The following is a 13,869-nucleotide window of genomic DNA, read 5'->3' as shown; positions in this document are numbered from 1 at the left end:
CTAATCTCTTACTATTTAAGAAATAATCTGCACATCTGTTTCTCCTACCAAAGTGGATAACCTCACATTTTTACACATTATATTCCGTGTGCCACTTTCTTGTCCACTCACTAAGTCTGTCCAAATCCCCTTGAAGCTGCTTTGCATCTTTCTCACAACACACATTCCCACCTAGTTTTGTGTCATCTGCGAACTTGGAAATACGACATTTGGTTCCCACCTCCGAATCATTGATATATATTGTGAACAGCTGGGTCACAGTGTGGTGGTGAATAGTTGTATTTCTGTCTGGAGGAAGGTTTACAGTGGGTTCCCCATGGTTCCTCATAACTTCAGTTATGTGCAGAGACTGGAAAAGCTGGGGTTGTTCTCCTTGGAGCAGAGCAAGTTCAGAACAACTTTGACAGAGTTAGAATCAAGGAATCAAATGGTTACAGTACAGAAGGAGACCATTCAGTCCATCATGTCCATGACAGCTCTTTGCAAGAGCAAATCAGCTAATTCCACTCCTCTGCCCTTTCATTGTAACCATGCAAATTTTCTCTATTCAGGTGTTTATCCAATTCCCTTTTGAAAGCCATGATTGAATCTGCCTCCAGCACACTCTCAGGCAGTGTATTCCAGATCCGAACCACGCACTCTGTCCCACACCCCTGGTATCATTGCAGAAAATCTCTTCTGTTCATTTCATCCCTCATAAATAATTGAAATGAAATGTTTATTAGGAAATGCACAATATAAAAAAGAGAGAGAAATAAATGCTGAGAAAAATAGAAGTCAATGTTTGGAAGGTAAAAAGAGCAAAAGATGTAACTTTTATTCTGGTTGAGTGAGAGGAATATATCACACTTTGGGGCTTTTTAAGAGGATTTACTGATAAACCTGGGATTTGAGAGGAAGCTGGTTCATGGTTTACAGAACAAATTCAGTCCCTGGGGTGGAGCCAACAGCTGCACCGTCCAATAACAGACAGGATGGGGACACTGTCTCAGGCCTGGTGAGCTCAGTCGATGAAAGCATGAAACTCTGAATCTCAAGTTTTTGAGTTTGAGCCTCACGGTGGGTGTCTTTTATTTCCTTTTTAGGCTGATTTTACAGCCATTCTCCAGCTCTGAATTCCTCGGCAGAGAGTTCAAGGAGTGTTTGAAATGAGATTCAACAGCAGTATGAGAAAGTCTCTCCTTGATTCAGGACTCTTACCTCTCTGCAGCATCTCGCTGCTGAAGATTGAACTTTATCTCATTTCATTCTCAGCTCATGGTCAGTGTGGATCACTGGGACTTCTGGCTGTCTCCCACTTCACAATCCATCAGTGCTGAGAAATCAATGGGGAATATTACTCACATGTTGTAATGTTTTATAAATACTTGAATGTATTTCACACTGTGTCTAACAGTGTGAATCTCCCCTGGTATATCAGCTCACCAATACTTCAACAGAACATTCACATAATGTGAGCTCTGAGATCTGTTCAGATCCCATTCCCAAGACCTGGAAAGTGGGACTGGGCTGGATCGCTCTTTTTCAGCTGGCACAGACACGATTGCTAAATTGTCTCAGTCTGTGCCATAAATTTTCTCCATGTTCTATGTTCTATGAAGTGAGGTGTGATTGGGAGGGGCAATTCGACCAGGGTTATATTTTCTACCAAAACAATGACACAAGGGATACTTCACTTTTTTATTCATTCATTCATGCGATGTGGGCATCGCTGGCTAGGCCAGCATTTATTGCCCATGAGAAGGTGGTGGTGAGCTGCCTTCTTGAACCATTGCAGTCCATGTGGCGTAGGTACACCCACAGTGCTGTGAGAAAGGGAGTTCCAGGATTTTGACCCAGCGACAGTGAAGGAACGGCGATATAGTTCCAAGTCAGGATGGTGTGTGGCTTGGAGGGGAACTTGCATGTGGTGGTATCCCCTGTATTTGCTGCCCTTGCCCTTCTAGGTGGTAAAGGTCACTGGTTTGGAAGGTGCTGTCTAAGGAGTTGTGGTGCATCGCTGCAGTGGATTTTGTAGACGGTACACACTCTGCAACTGTGCGTCGATGGTGGAGGGAGTGAATGTTTGCAGATGGGGTGCCAATCAAGCGGGCTGCTTTGTCCTGGCGGTGTTGAGATTCTTGAGTTGGAATTGCACACATCCAGGCAAGTGGAGAATATTCCATCACACTCTTGACTTGTGCCTTGTGGATGGTGGACAGGCTTTGGGGAGTCTGGGGTCATGGATGAGTGAGAGGAATATATCACACTTTGGGGCTTTTGTAAAAGGATTTATTAATAAACCTGGGATTTGAGAGGAAGCTGCTTCATGGTTTACAGAACAAATTCAGCCCCTGGGGTGGAGCCAACAGGTGCACTGTAATTACTCACCTCAGGATTCCAAGCCTCTGACCTGCTCTTCTAGTCACGTTATTTGTATGGCTACCCATGGTAACCTCCATGATGTTGATGGTGGGGGATTCAGTGATTGTAATGCTATTGAATGTCAAGGGGAGATGGTTAGATTCTCTCTTGTTGGAGATGGTCATTGCCTGGCACTTGTGTGGTGCGAATGTTACTTGCCACTTATCATCCCAAGCCTGTGAGACTGAAATAGCTCAGTTGGGAGTGTGTTAGACTGAAGATCCCTGGTTCAATCTGGGGTTTTGGCAGTTCTCCTTTATTCTGCATCACCCTTTGGTTTTGACTCTTGAGCTGCACAATTTACACTGAAATTATTTACCCAACTCTGAAGGTTGGATTGGAATAGAGAGATATCAATGATGGGAAATATTTACATTGTCTGCTTTAGCTTATTCTCTATCTCCCTGTGTCCTTTTCCCCAGTTTTTGAATCTTTCGGGGCCGGGTGAACATTTGATTTGCTGCATTTGTCCCAAACTGAAGCCTTTTCCACATCTCTGGGTGGTCAGACTCGCTCTGTCTGTTTTTGCTGCTCGTGACCATTAACGAGAACAGGCCACGAGTTCAACGTTTATCAGCAAATGGAAGATAATTGGAAAGAATTCTGTGTTACTCCAGATCAGTGACAAAGATACAATGGATGGTATTCAAAATAAATTCCCTTTGACATTTTATGTAAACTTGTTTGCATCCAAAAGTTGGATTTTAAGTGTAACAAAAATGTGTCAAATTATTGACTGACCATGTGACAGCGCACATGGGGATCAAATCCACAGCCTTGTTGTTATCAACACTGCGTCCTAACCAACTGAACTAAGCGGCCGATAGACAGAGCCAGGTATGGGTTTGAGCCGCACGCTGGGCGGTTTGTGTTTTATTTCTCACACTGGGTGACAGAGCGATTGTACAAACAATGGACACATCACATCCCTGAAACATTGTTCTGATATAAAACAGTGTGAAATAAGAACTGAGCATGGAAATGGAACGGAACCAGAAATCAGGACTTTAATCTATTAAAGTTGATCTTGAAATTCAACCATTCACTGAACATTCCAATCGATCGAACTCTCTTCTGATATAAAATCCAGGAACTTGAGCTGCTGTAAAACACAAATGAGACTGACGTGATTTGAACACGCAACCTTCTGATCTGGAGTCAGACGCGCCACCGTTGTGCCACAAGCTCACAGATAAAGCAAACTGTTCCATTCCTGACAGATTTACTTCTTGTTTAGATTCAGTGATTGAAATTAATTCAATCCTCATCTGACCTCCACACTGTGAAGGCCTGCAATCCGACCTGAACCCGACGACCTGTGTCGGGTTCGGGTCATGTCGGGTCGCTCTTCCGGTTCTGGCTTTCGGGCTCGGGTCAGGTTGGGTCAGGTTCAGGTCAGGCTGGGTCCAGGTTGGTCTGAGTCCGTGTCGGACACACACAGTAAGTATTACATTTAACTTTGCTGGGAAGTTGAGTTTAATAAGTGTCAAAAGTTGAAAAGCCAACCAAAGCCGGGAGTCCGGGTCATTAAGGAGGGAAACTCTGAGTCTGCGCAGTGAGCAAGTGAGCATCTCTATGACGTCATTGCGCTCATGCTGCAGCTTCCTGTAGATACGGAATCGGGAGGTAGATAAAGTGAACATTCCGGTGGTCGGGTAAGGCTCGGGTTAGTTTGGGCGTGGGAATAAATGGAGATACTCGGGCCGGGTCAGGCTCGGGTCTAATGTGGTTCTGTCAGGTTCGTGTCGGGTTTTTTTTCCTGACCTGAGCAGGCCTTTACTGCTCTGTCAGTTCAGTGCCTTATTTAAACTATTACTTGGAGTTCTGTTTTACAGGGTCTCGGCTGTTTAAGTGTTTCCCAGACCCACTACTCTGATTAATCAGACATTTTGCTGCTAACTGCTGCTGTTGCAATTGAAATGTAAAAAAGAATTTCCAGTGACCTGCAACCAATGGACAAATACATTTCAGAAAGATAAAGTTCATTCGCCAATCCACAAATGTGTCTTTCTGCTTATATTTATAAACAACTCCTTCTCTCCACTATGGGAACTATACAATCACGACAGTTATTTGAAAGTTAGTATAAGATGTTCCAGTTCATCAATTTTAAAACTGCAGCAGGTATTTTCCAGAAAACTTCTCTGTTGGAACCTCAGTCCCATTTAGATTGAAAGTGGACAATTAATGTATTCACTTGTTCATTGTGGACAGGTGTCTGACTTCGAATAAATCTCATTAACTTTCAATGAGGTGGCAGTATTTCTGTGCTCCCATTTTACACAGTCTGTCCTGTTCATGCACCATGTTTTTATTCTCCTCTCCCATTCTCCACAGGATACAGATTACAAGCATCATCAATCTAACTGTTGAAAAGCATTGGAAGAATCTGGTCACACAGGTATTGAAACATTCATTTTCTGCCATTTTCCAAGTTGGTTGCTTTAAACACAGTACAATGTGTAATCATCTTGAAAAGAGATTCTCTTCAATATCCAATACAAACTGAATTACAAACCTGACAGACAAACACAGGAGAACAAGTGACTCGTGAACACAAACTTCATGGTGCTCATTTTCAGATTTATTGCAGTCATCCGACAAAACAAGTGAAAGAATATTCCAGTGAAATGATTTGGAAAGTAGGTGTGACTTTTGTTGGTGCCTTTCTTTGCTCTGTTGGTGAAACTTTCTTGCACCTGACTCCTGTTCATGTCTCTGTTTCCTCTATTGAATGAGGAAGGAGGTATTTGATCAGAAATCAACTGGATTGTGTACCTTTGAGAGGGGATTTCTGCACCATCAGGGCTGGAAACAGGAGTGAGTGAAAGACAATGTGTGGAGTTTGATTTTGTACAGAGGGAGAGCAAATCTAACAGGACTGTGAGATATTGGCCTGGATTTTACAGCCCCAATAGCGGTGAATTCTGAGACTTTCACTGCTATTGAGGGTCTGAACAGCACTGCAACTGCTGGTACATGCACACACTAACACCAGCATCTGGAAGTTGTGGTGGTGAGAAATGTGCTTCGAAGGAGCCTCTGATCATAATCGCACCAGCCCACTCTTGAAAGTGACAGGGACCTGTAGTTCAGCAATTTGGGCTCATTGCCCACAATGTACCCTGATTTTTACCTGGGTTGGATGAAAGCCGGTACCAACAGGCTCAGGGCTGCTCGGGAAGGACTTTTCTGTTGACACAACAGCTCCACTATTCCAGGAAGACACCGGCAGCAGCAGTGGTCAACTTTCAGAGGGAGTTCAGAGCTTTTAAATGTTGTATTTTATTTCTTAATTGTGTGTAACTTTTTAGCATAGCCTGATCAGAGTTCTTAAATTTACATCTGACTTTTTATTAACAAGATTGAAGTGACTTTAAAAAACTACATCTTATCCTTTAAAATCCTGCTTCCATGTAGATGACATTGGAAGATGACTTCAGAATAGCTTAGACTATCTTTCTAACAGGTACTGCAACAGCTTAAGACCTACTTTTCTGCAAAAGCTGGTGAATTACCTTCCGGGAGCGGAGAGGAGCGGAGCGGAGCAGACCTATATGGACCGATATGAGGAGAATGTTGAGAGCGGAGCCTATAAATCCAATCCGAGGATCGAGGCCCAGTCTCTTCCCTTCCAGGAGTGGAGTGGAGATCTTCCAGTGTGCTGGAGTTTTGAAAAAAAGAAGCCAACTGTGATGTCAGAGGAGAGCTGCAAGGTGATTGGTTGGTTGGTCACTGCTGTTAGTGTATTTAAATATCTTGAAGAAAAGGGCAAAGTTTTTTACTTGAAAAAAAAACCTCTGCTGATAAGATGAGTACTACTAAAGTGTTTTTTTATTCAGTGTAGCTTATGAAGGACTTTAGATTGTAGTGGGTAGAACAAGGCCCCTAGTGTCATTAGTATTTTTTAATTAAGGGAGTAACCAATTAATCTAAGGGTAAGTCATGGCAGGAGAGCTCAGCCCCGTGATATGCTCCTCCTGCGCTATGTGGGGATTCAGGAACCCTCCCAGTCTCCATGACGACCATGTGTGCAGGAAGTGTATCCAGCTGCAGCTACTGGCTACTCGCATTATGGAGCTGGAACTGCGGGTGGTTTCACTGTGGAGCATCCACGAAGCTGAGGGTGTCATGGATAGCATGTTTAGTGAGGTGGTCGCACCTCAGGTAATGGATGCACAGGCAGAAAAGGGATGGGTGACCACCAGATGGAATAGTAGGAGCAGGCAGGTAGTGCAGGAGTCCCCTGTGGCCATCCCCCTCTCAAACAGATACACCGCTTTGGTTACTGTTGGGGGGAAGACCTCCCAGGGGAAAAGAGCAACAGCGCGGTCCGTGGCACCACGGAGGGCTCTGCTGCACAGCAGGGGATGAAAAGGGGAGGAAGAGCTATTGTGATAGGGGATTCTATCATAAGGGGTGCAGATAGGCGTTTCTGTGGCCGCAAACGAGACTCCAGGATGGTATGTTGCCTCCCTAATACTCGGGTCAAGGATGTTTCGGATGCCGGAAATTCTGAAAGGGGAGGGTGTGCAGCCAGAGATCGTGGTCCATATTGGTACGAACGACATAGGCAGGAAGAGAGAGGAGGTTCTGCAAAGTGAATATGGGGAGTTAGGCAAAAGGTTAAAGAGCAGGACCTCTAGGGTTGTAATCTCAGGATTACTCCCTGTGACACGTGCTAGTGCGGGTAGGAATAGGAGGATTCGGCAAATGAATGCATTGCTGAAGACTGGCGAAGGCGGGAGGGCTTCAGGTACTTGGATCATTGGGATCTCTTCTGGTGCAGAGGTGACCTGTACAAGAGGGACGGGTTGCATCTGAACTGGAAGGGGACCAATATCCTTGTAGGGAGATTTTATAGTAATACACTGGAGGGTTTAAACTAGTCTTGCAGCGGGGGTGGGATCCAAAGTAGTAGTCTCTCCGATGAGATAGTTGAGGCAAATGGAGAGGTTAAAGCAAGCAAGTCCAGTAGGCAGGCCAGGCAGGGGCAGGACAGGGAGCGTGGAAGGTCTGGTGGGCTAAACTGCATTTACTTTAATGCAAGTATCCTTACAGGTAAGGCAGATGAACTCAGAGCATGGATCGGTACATGGGATTGTGGTATTGTAGCTATTACGGAAACGTGGTTGAGGGATGGGCAGGACTGGCAGCTCAATGTTCCGCGGTACTGATCCTTCCGGCGTGACAGAGGTGGAGGTAAGAGAGGAGGGGGAGTTGCACTATTGATTAGGGAGGACATCACGGCAGTACTTGGAGAGGATATCCCGGGGAGAATGTCCAGTGAGACCATACTGGTAGAACTTAGAAATAATAAAAGGGTGATCCCTTTGATGGGATTATACTATAGGCCCCCCAATAGTCAGAGGGAAGTGGAGGAGCATATATGTAGGGAAATCACAGATAGGTATAGGAATTATAGGGTTGTAATAGTAGGTGATTTTAACTTCCCTAATATTGACTGGGACTGCCTTAGTGCTAAGGGATCAGATGGGGAAGAATTTGTTAAGTGAGTCCAGGATAGTTTTCTGAAGCAGTACGTGGATGGCCCGACTAGAGAAGGGGCTACACTCGATCTCCTCTTAGGAAATGAGGATGGGCAGGTGGTTGATATGGCAGTGGGGGAGCACTTTTGGACCAGTGACCATAACTCTATTAGCTTCAAGATAGTTATGAAAAAGAATAGGACTGGTCCTCAGGTTGAAGTCCTAAATTGGGGGAAGGCTAATTTCCATGGCATCAGACAGGAACTCTCAAAAGTTGAATGGGAGAGGCTGTTTACAGGTAAAGGGACGTCTGGCAAGTGGGAGGCTTTTAAAAGTGAGATAGGAAAAGTTCAGGGCCAGCATGTTCCCGTTAGATGGAAGGGCAAGACTGGCAAGTTTAGGGAACCTTGGTTGACGAGGGATATTGAGGGTCTGGTCAGGACAAAGAAGGAGGCATACGTCAGGTATAGGCAGCTGGGATTGAGCGAGTCCCTCGAGAATTATAGGGGATATAGGAGTATACTTAAGAAGGAAATTAGGAGGGCGAAAAGGGGCCATGAGATTTCCCTGCAGATAAGATAAAGGAGAATCCTAAAAGATTCTATAAGTGTATTAAGAGTAAAAGGGTAGCTAGGGAGAGTGTAGGTCCCCTTAAGGATCAGTGTGGCAATCTATGTGTGAAGCCACGCGAAATGGGCGAGGTCTTAAATGAATATTTCTCGTCTGTATTTACCGTGGAGAAGGTCATGGAAGCTAGTGAGTTCAAGGGAGGGAACAGCGATATCATGCAGCATATCAACATTACAAAGGAGGAGGTGTTGGAGGTTTTGAAGCGCATTAAGGTGGATAAATCCCCAGGGCCTGATCAGATGTATCCTAGGATGCTATGGGAAGCAAGGGAGGAGATTGCTGGGGCGCTGGCAGAGATTTTTGTATCATCGTTAGCCACGGGTGAGGTACCGGAAGACTGGAGGATAGCTAATTTGTTAATTAATAAATTAAATAACAAATCATGTCGCCTCTTTCTCTTCTAAACTCTGGCGGAGACAAGCCTAGCTTGTCCAATCTTTCCTCGTAAGACAGCCCACCCATTCCATGTATTAGTCTCGTAAACTTTCTCTGTACTACCTCCAATGCATTTACATCCTTCCGCAAATAAGGAGACCAGTACAGTACTCAGTACTGCAGAAGAGGTCTCACCAATGTCCTGTATAGGTGAAGCATAACCTCCGGACTATTGTATTCAATTCCCATGATGATAAATGATAACATTCGATTAGCTTTCCTAATTACGTGCTGGACCTGCATACTAACCTTTTGCAATTCATGCCCTCGGACACCCAGATACCTCTGCATCTCAGAGCTCTGCAATCTCTCACCATTTAGATAATATGCTTTTTTATTCTTCCTGCCATAGTGGACAATTTCCGACTTTCCCACATTATACTCCATTTGCCAGGTCTTTGCCCAATCACTTAACCTATCTATATCCCTTTGTAGCCCCCTTATGTCCTCTTCACAACCTACTTTCCTACCTATCTTTGTGATCAGCAAATTTAGCAACAATACCTTCGGTCCCTTCATCTAAGTCATTTATATAAATTGTAAAAAGTTGAGGCCCCAGCACAGATCCCTGTGGCACACCACTCGTTACTTCTTGCCAACCAGAAAATGACCCATTTATGCTGACTCTCTGTTTCCTGTCAGCTAGCCAATCTTCTATCCATGCCAATATGTTACCCCCGACACCATGAGCTTTTATTTTCTGCAATAACCTTTGATATGGCACCTTATCCTTCTGGAAATCAAAATACAATACATCCACTGGTTCCCCTTTATCCACAGCACATGTAACTCCCTCAAAGAACTCCAATAAATTGGTTAAACATGATTTCCCTTTCAAAAAACCATGTTGACTCTGCCTGATTACCTTAATTGTTTCTAAATGCCCTGCTATAACATCCTCTGTAATAGCTCCAAACATTTTCCCTCAGACAAATGTTAAGCTAACTGGCCTGTCGTTTCCTGCTTTCTGTCTCCCTCCCTTTTTGAATAAATGAGTTACATTCACTCTTTTCCAATCTAACGGAACCTTCTCGAATCTAGGGAATTTTGGAATATTAAAACCAGCGCATCAACTATCTCACTAGCCAATTCAGGACCTGGCGACTTGTCAACCCGCAGCTCCAACAATTTGTTTAGTACCACTTCCCTGGTGATTGTAATTTTCTTGAGTTCCTCCATCCCTTCAATTTCCTGATATACGGCTAATACTGGGATGTTATTTGTATACTCAATAGTGAAGACCGATGCAAAGTATCTGTTCAATTCATCTGCCATCTCTTAATTATCCATTATTAATTCCCCAGACACACTTTCTATTGGACCAACAGTCGCTTTGTTAACTCTTTTCTTTTTAAAATATCTATCGAAACTCTTACTAGTTGTCTTGAAATTTCTTGCGAGCTTTCTCTCATACTCTAATTTTACCTTCCTTATCAATCTTTTAGTCATTCTTTGCTGTTTTTTTTATATTCTGTCCAATCTTCTGACCTGCCTCCCACCTTTGCACAATTATAGGCTTTTTCTTTAAGTTTGATAGTAACTGTTTTCGTGAACCATGGATGGTGAGTCCCACCTTTGGAACTTTTCTTTCTCGTTGAAATGCATCTATTCTGTGTATTCTGAAATATCCCCTTAAATGTCTGCCACTGCATCTCTATTGACTTATCCCTTAACCTAATTTGCCAGTTCACTTTAGCTAGCTCTGCTTTCATGACCTTATAATTGCCCTTATTTAAATTTAAAATACTAGTCTGGGACTCACTCTCCTCTCCCTCAAACTGAATGTAAAATTCAATCATATTATAATCGCTACTACCTAGGGGCACCTTAACTATGAGGTCATTAATTAATCCTATCTCGTTGCACAATGCCAGGTCTAGTATAGTGGATAGTGTCGAAGGGTGTTGTAGGGTACAGAGGGACATAGATAGGCTGCAGAGCTGGGCTGAGAGATGGCAAATGGAGTTTAATGCGGAGAAGTGTGAGGTGATTCACTTTGGAAGGAGTAACAGCAATGCAGAGTACTGGGCTAATGGGAAGATTCTTGGTAGTGTAGATGAGCAGAGAGATCTTGGTATCCAGGTACATAAATCCCTGAAAGTTGCTACCCAGGTTAATAGGGCTGTTAAGAAGGCATATGGTGTGTTAGCCTTTATTAGTAGGGGGATCGAGTTTCAGAGCCACGTGGTCATGATGCAGCTGTACAAAACTCTGGTGAGGCCGCACCTGGAGTATTGCGTGCAGTTCTGGTCACCGCATTATAGGAAGGATGTCGAAGCTTTGGAAAGGGTGCAGAGGAGATTTACTAGGATGTTGCCTGGTATGGAAGGAAGGTCTTACGAGGAAAGGCTGAGGGACTTGGGGTTGTTTTCGTTAGAGAGAAGGAGGAGGAGAGGTGACTTAATAGAGACATACAAGATAATCAGAAGGTTAGATAGGGTGGATAGTGAGAGTCTTTTTCCTCGGATGAGGATGGCAAACACGAGGGGACATAGCTTTAAGTTGAGGGGTGAAAGATATAGGACAGATGTCAGAGGTAGTTTCTTTACGCAGAGAGTAGTAGGGGCGTGGAACGCCCTGTCTGCAACAGTAGTAGACTCGCCAACTTTAAGGGCATTTAAGTGGTCATTGGATAGACATATGGATGTAAATGGAATAGTGTAGGTCAGATGATCGGCGCAACATCGAGGGCCGAAGGGCCTGTACTGCGCTGTAATATTCTAATTCTAATTCTAATTCTATAGCCTGTTCTCTGGTTGGCTCCAGAATGTATTGTTCCAAGAAATTATCCCCAAAACATTCTATGTATTCCTCATCTAGGCTACCTCTGCCCATCTGAATTTTCCAATCTATATGTAGATTAAAATCCCCCATAATTATCACAGTACCTTTCTGACAAGCTGCCATTATTTCTTCCTTTATCTCCCATCCGACAGTGTGGTTAATGTTAGGTGGCCTGTACACCACTCCCACAAGTGACTTCTTGCCCTTATGATTTCTCATTTGTACTCAAACTGCTTCTGCATCCTGATCTCCAGAACTCAGGTCATCCCTCTCTATTACGCTAATACCATCATTAATTAACAGAGCTACCCCGCCACATTTTCCTAGCTTCCTGTCCTTCCAAAATGCCATGTCACCTCCAATATTCTCAACCCAATCCATGTCGCCCTGCAGCCATGTCTCTGTAATGACTATCAGATCGTACTTATTTATTCTATTTGTGCTCCCAGTTCATCTGTTTTGTTTCAAATGCTCCATGCATTCAGATACAGAGCATTTAGTTTTGTCCTTTTATTATTTTTGTCACCTCTAGCCTTATCTGTCGATTTACTCTTAGATTTGTACATTCTGTCCCTTCCTGTCACAGTCTGTTTATCATTTCCCATATTTATACCTTTCTCTCTTGCCTTGTCTCTCCTCCTTGATTCACCATATCTTCCCAAATTTGATCCCTTGCCCCCACTATTCAGTTTAAAACCGTCTCTCCGTCCCTCGTTATGTGGCTCGCTAGAACACCGGCACCAGCACGGTTCAGGTGTAGACCGTCCCAACGGTACAGCCACCTCTTTCCCCAGTACTGGTGCCAATGCCCCACAAACCAGAACCCACTACTACCACACCAGTCTTTCAGCCGCACATTGCTTTCTCTAATCTTATTTGTCCGATGCCAATTTGCACATGGCTCAGGTAATAATCCAGAGATGATTAACTTTGAGGTTCTGCTTCTTAATTTGGTGCCTAGTTCCTCATACTGACTTTGCAGAACCTCTATCCTTGTCCTGCCTATGTCTTTGGTACTGACATGGACCACGACGACTGGATCCTCCCCCTCCCATTGTATGTTTCGCTCCAGCCCTGAGCAGATGTCCTGAATCCTGGCACCGGCAGGCAACACAGCCGTCTGGACTCTTGCTTTTGCTGCAGAGAACAGAGTCAATCCACCTTACTATACTGTCCCCTACTACCACTACATTCCTTTTTTCTCCCTCTTTGAGCCACAAACACTTACTGCAGACGTGTTTGCCCTGGATCACACTGGCATCCAGGAACTCCCACATGCTGCAGCTTTGACACATCACCTGTCCTGTCATCCTTAACGTGTTTCAATTAACTACTTAAATATTTTATTCAATTATTCATTTTATTGCATATTTTATTAAACTTACCACTAGTTTGTTTACTATTTTAAACGTTAGGACTAAAATGGTTCTTAATCACTTACCAGATGCGCATCAAGCAGGTCGGTTCTTCCAAACCAATCAACTACCTGCTTGCCTGCGATGTCACAGCTTACCAGATCCTCACCAAACAGCTCCTTCCACTGCACCGAAGAAAGAACCAAATCCTGTATCCTCACCCCAGCGGCTCTCTGTTTCCCTGCTCTCACTCTCCATTGTGACGTCACTCCTCGATTTTTGTCCCCTGCTCTGCTCCTCTCTCTCTCGCTCTGTCACCGAGTCTGTGCTTTTGGCACATTTCTTCATGTGTTGTTCCGTTGTGCTCCTCTGTTTCTGGTCCAAAATCTGACTCTGGTGGGACTTGAACCCACAACCTTTGAATATCATCTTAATTATTAATTAGAAGTCCAACACGCTATCCATTGCGCCACAGATCCTCACACGTTTTTATTAACATCACTAAGGCCTTTGATATTGTCAGCAGAGACGGCCTCTTCAAACTGCAATGGAACATCGGCTGCCCTCCTGACCTCTTGGGCATCATCTCTTCTTTCCACGAGAACATGCACAGTTCCATCAGTTACAATGGAGCAACATCAGACGCTTTCAAGATCAGCAGTTGGGTAAAGCAGGGCTGCGCGCTGGCGCCAACTCTCTTAGGAACAGAGGAACAGAGGAGTCAGCTATTCAGCCCGTCGAGCCTGCTCTGTCATTCAATTCCATCATGGCTG

At 44.2% G+C, this 13,869-nt stretch overlaps 1 non-coding gene across 1 annotated transcript; it reads right to left on the bottom strand.

Moving 5' to 3' along the window:
* Positions 1 to 13,484: 13,484 nt before the first annotated feature.
* Positions 13,485 to 13,575, bottom strand: trnar-ucu (transfer RNA arginine (anticodon UCU)). The gene is given in 2 exon segments: positions 13,485 to 13,520; positions 13,539 to 13,575. It is a non-coding gene; the product is annotated as a tRNA-Arg (tRNA).
* Between the last annotated feature and the right edge of the window lie 294 nt (positions 13,576 to 13,869).

Source organism: Heterodontus francisci, unplaced genomic scaffold (assembly GCF_036365525.1).
Source record: "Heterodontus francisci isolate sHetFra1 unplaced genomic scaffold, sHetFra1.hap1 HAP1_SCAFFOLD_59, whole genome shotgun sequence".
Lineage (NCBI taxonomy): Eukaryota > Metazoa > Chordata > Chondrichthyes > Heterodontiformes > Heterodontidae > Heterodontus > Heterodontus francisci.
The sequence above is the reverse complement of the archived record's forward strand: the minus strand, read 5'-3'. Positions and strand labels throughout refer to the sequence as shown.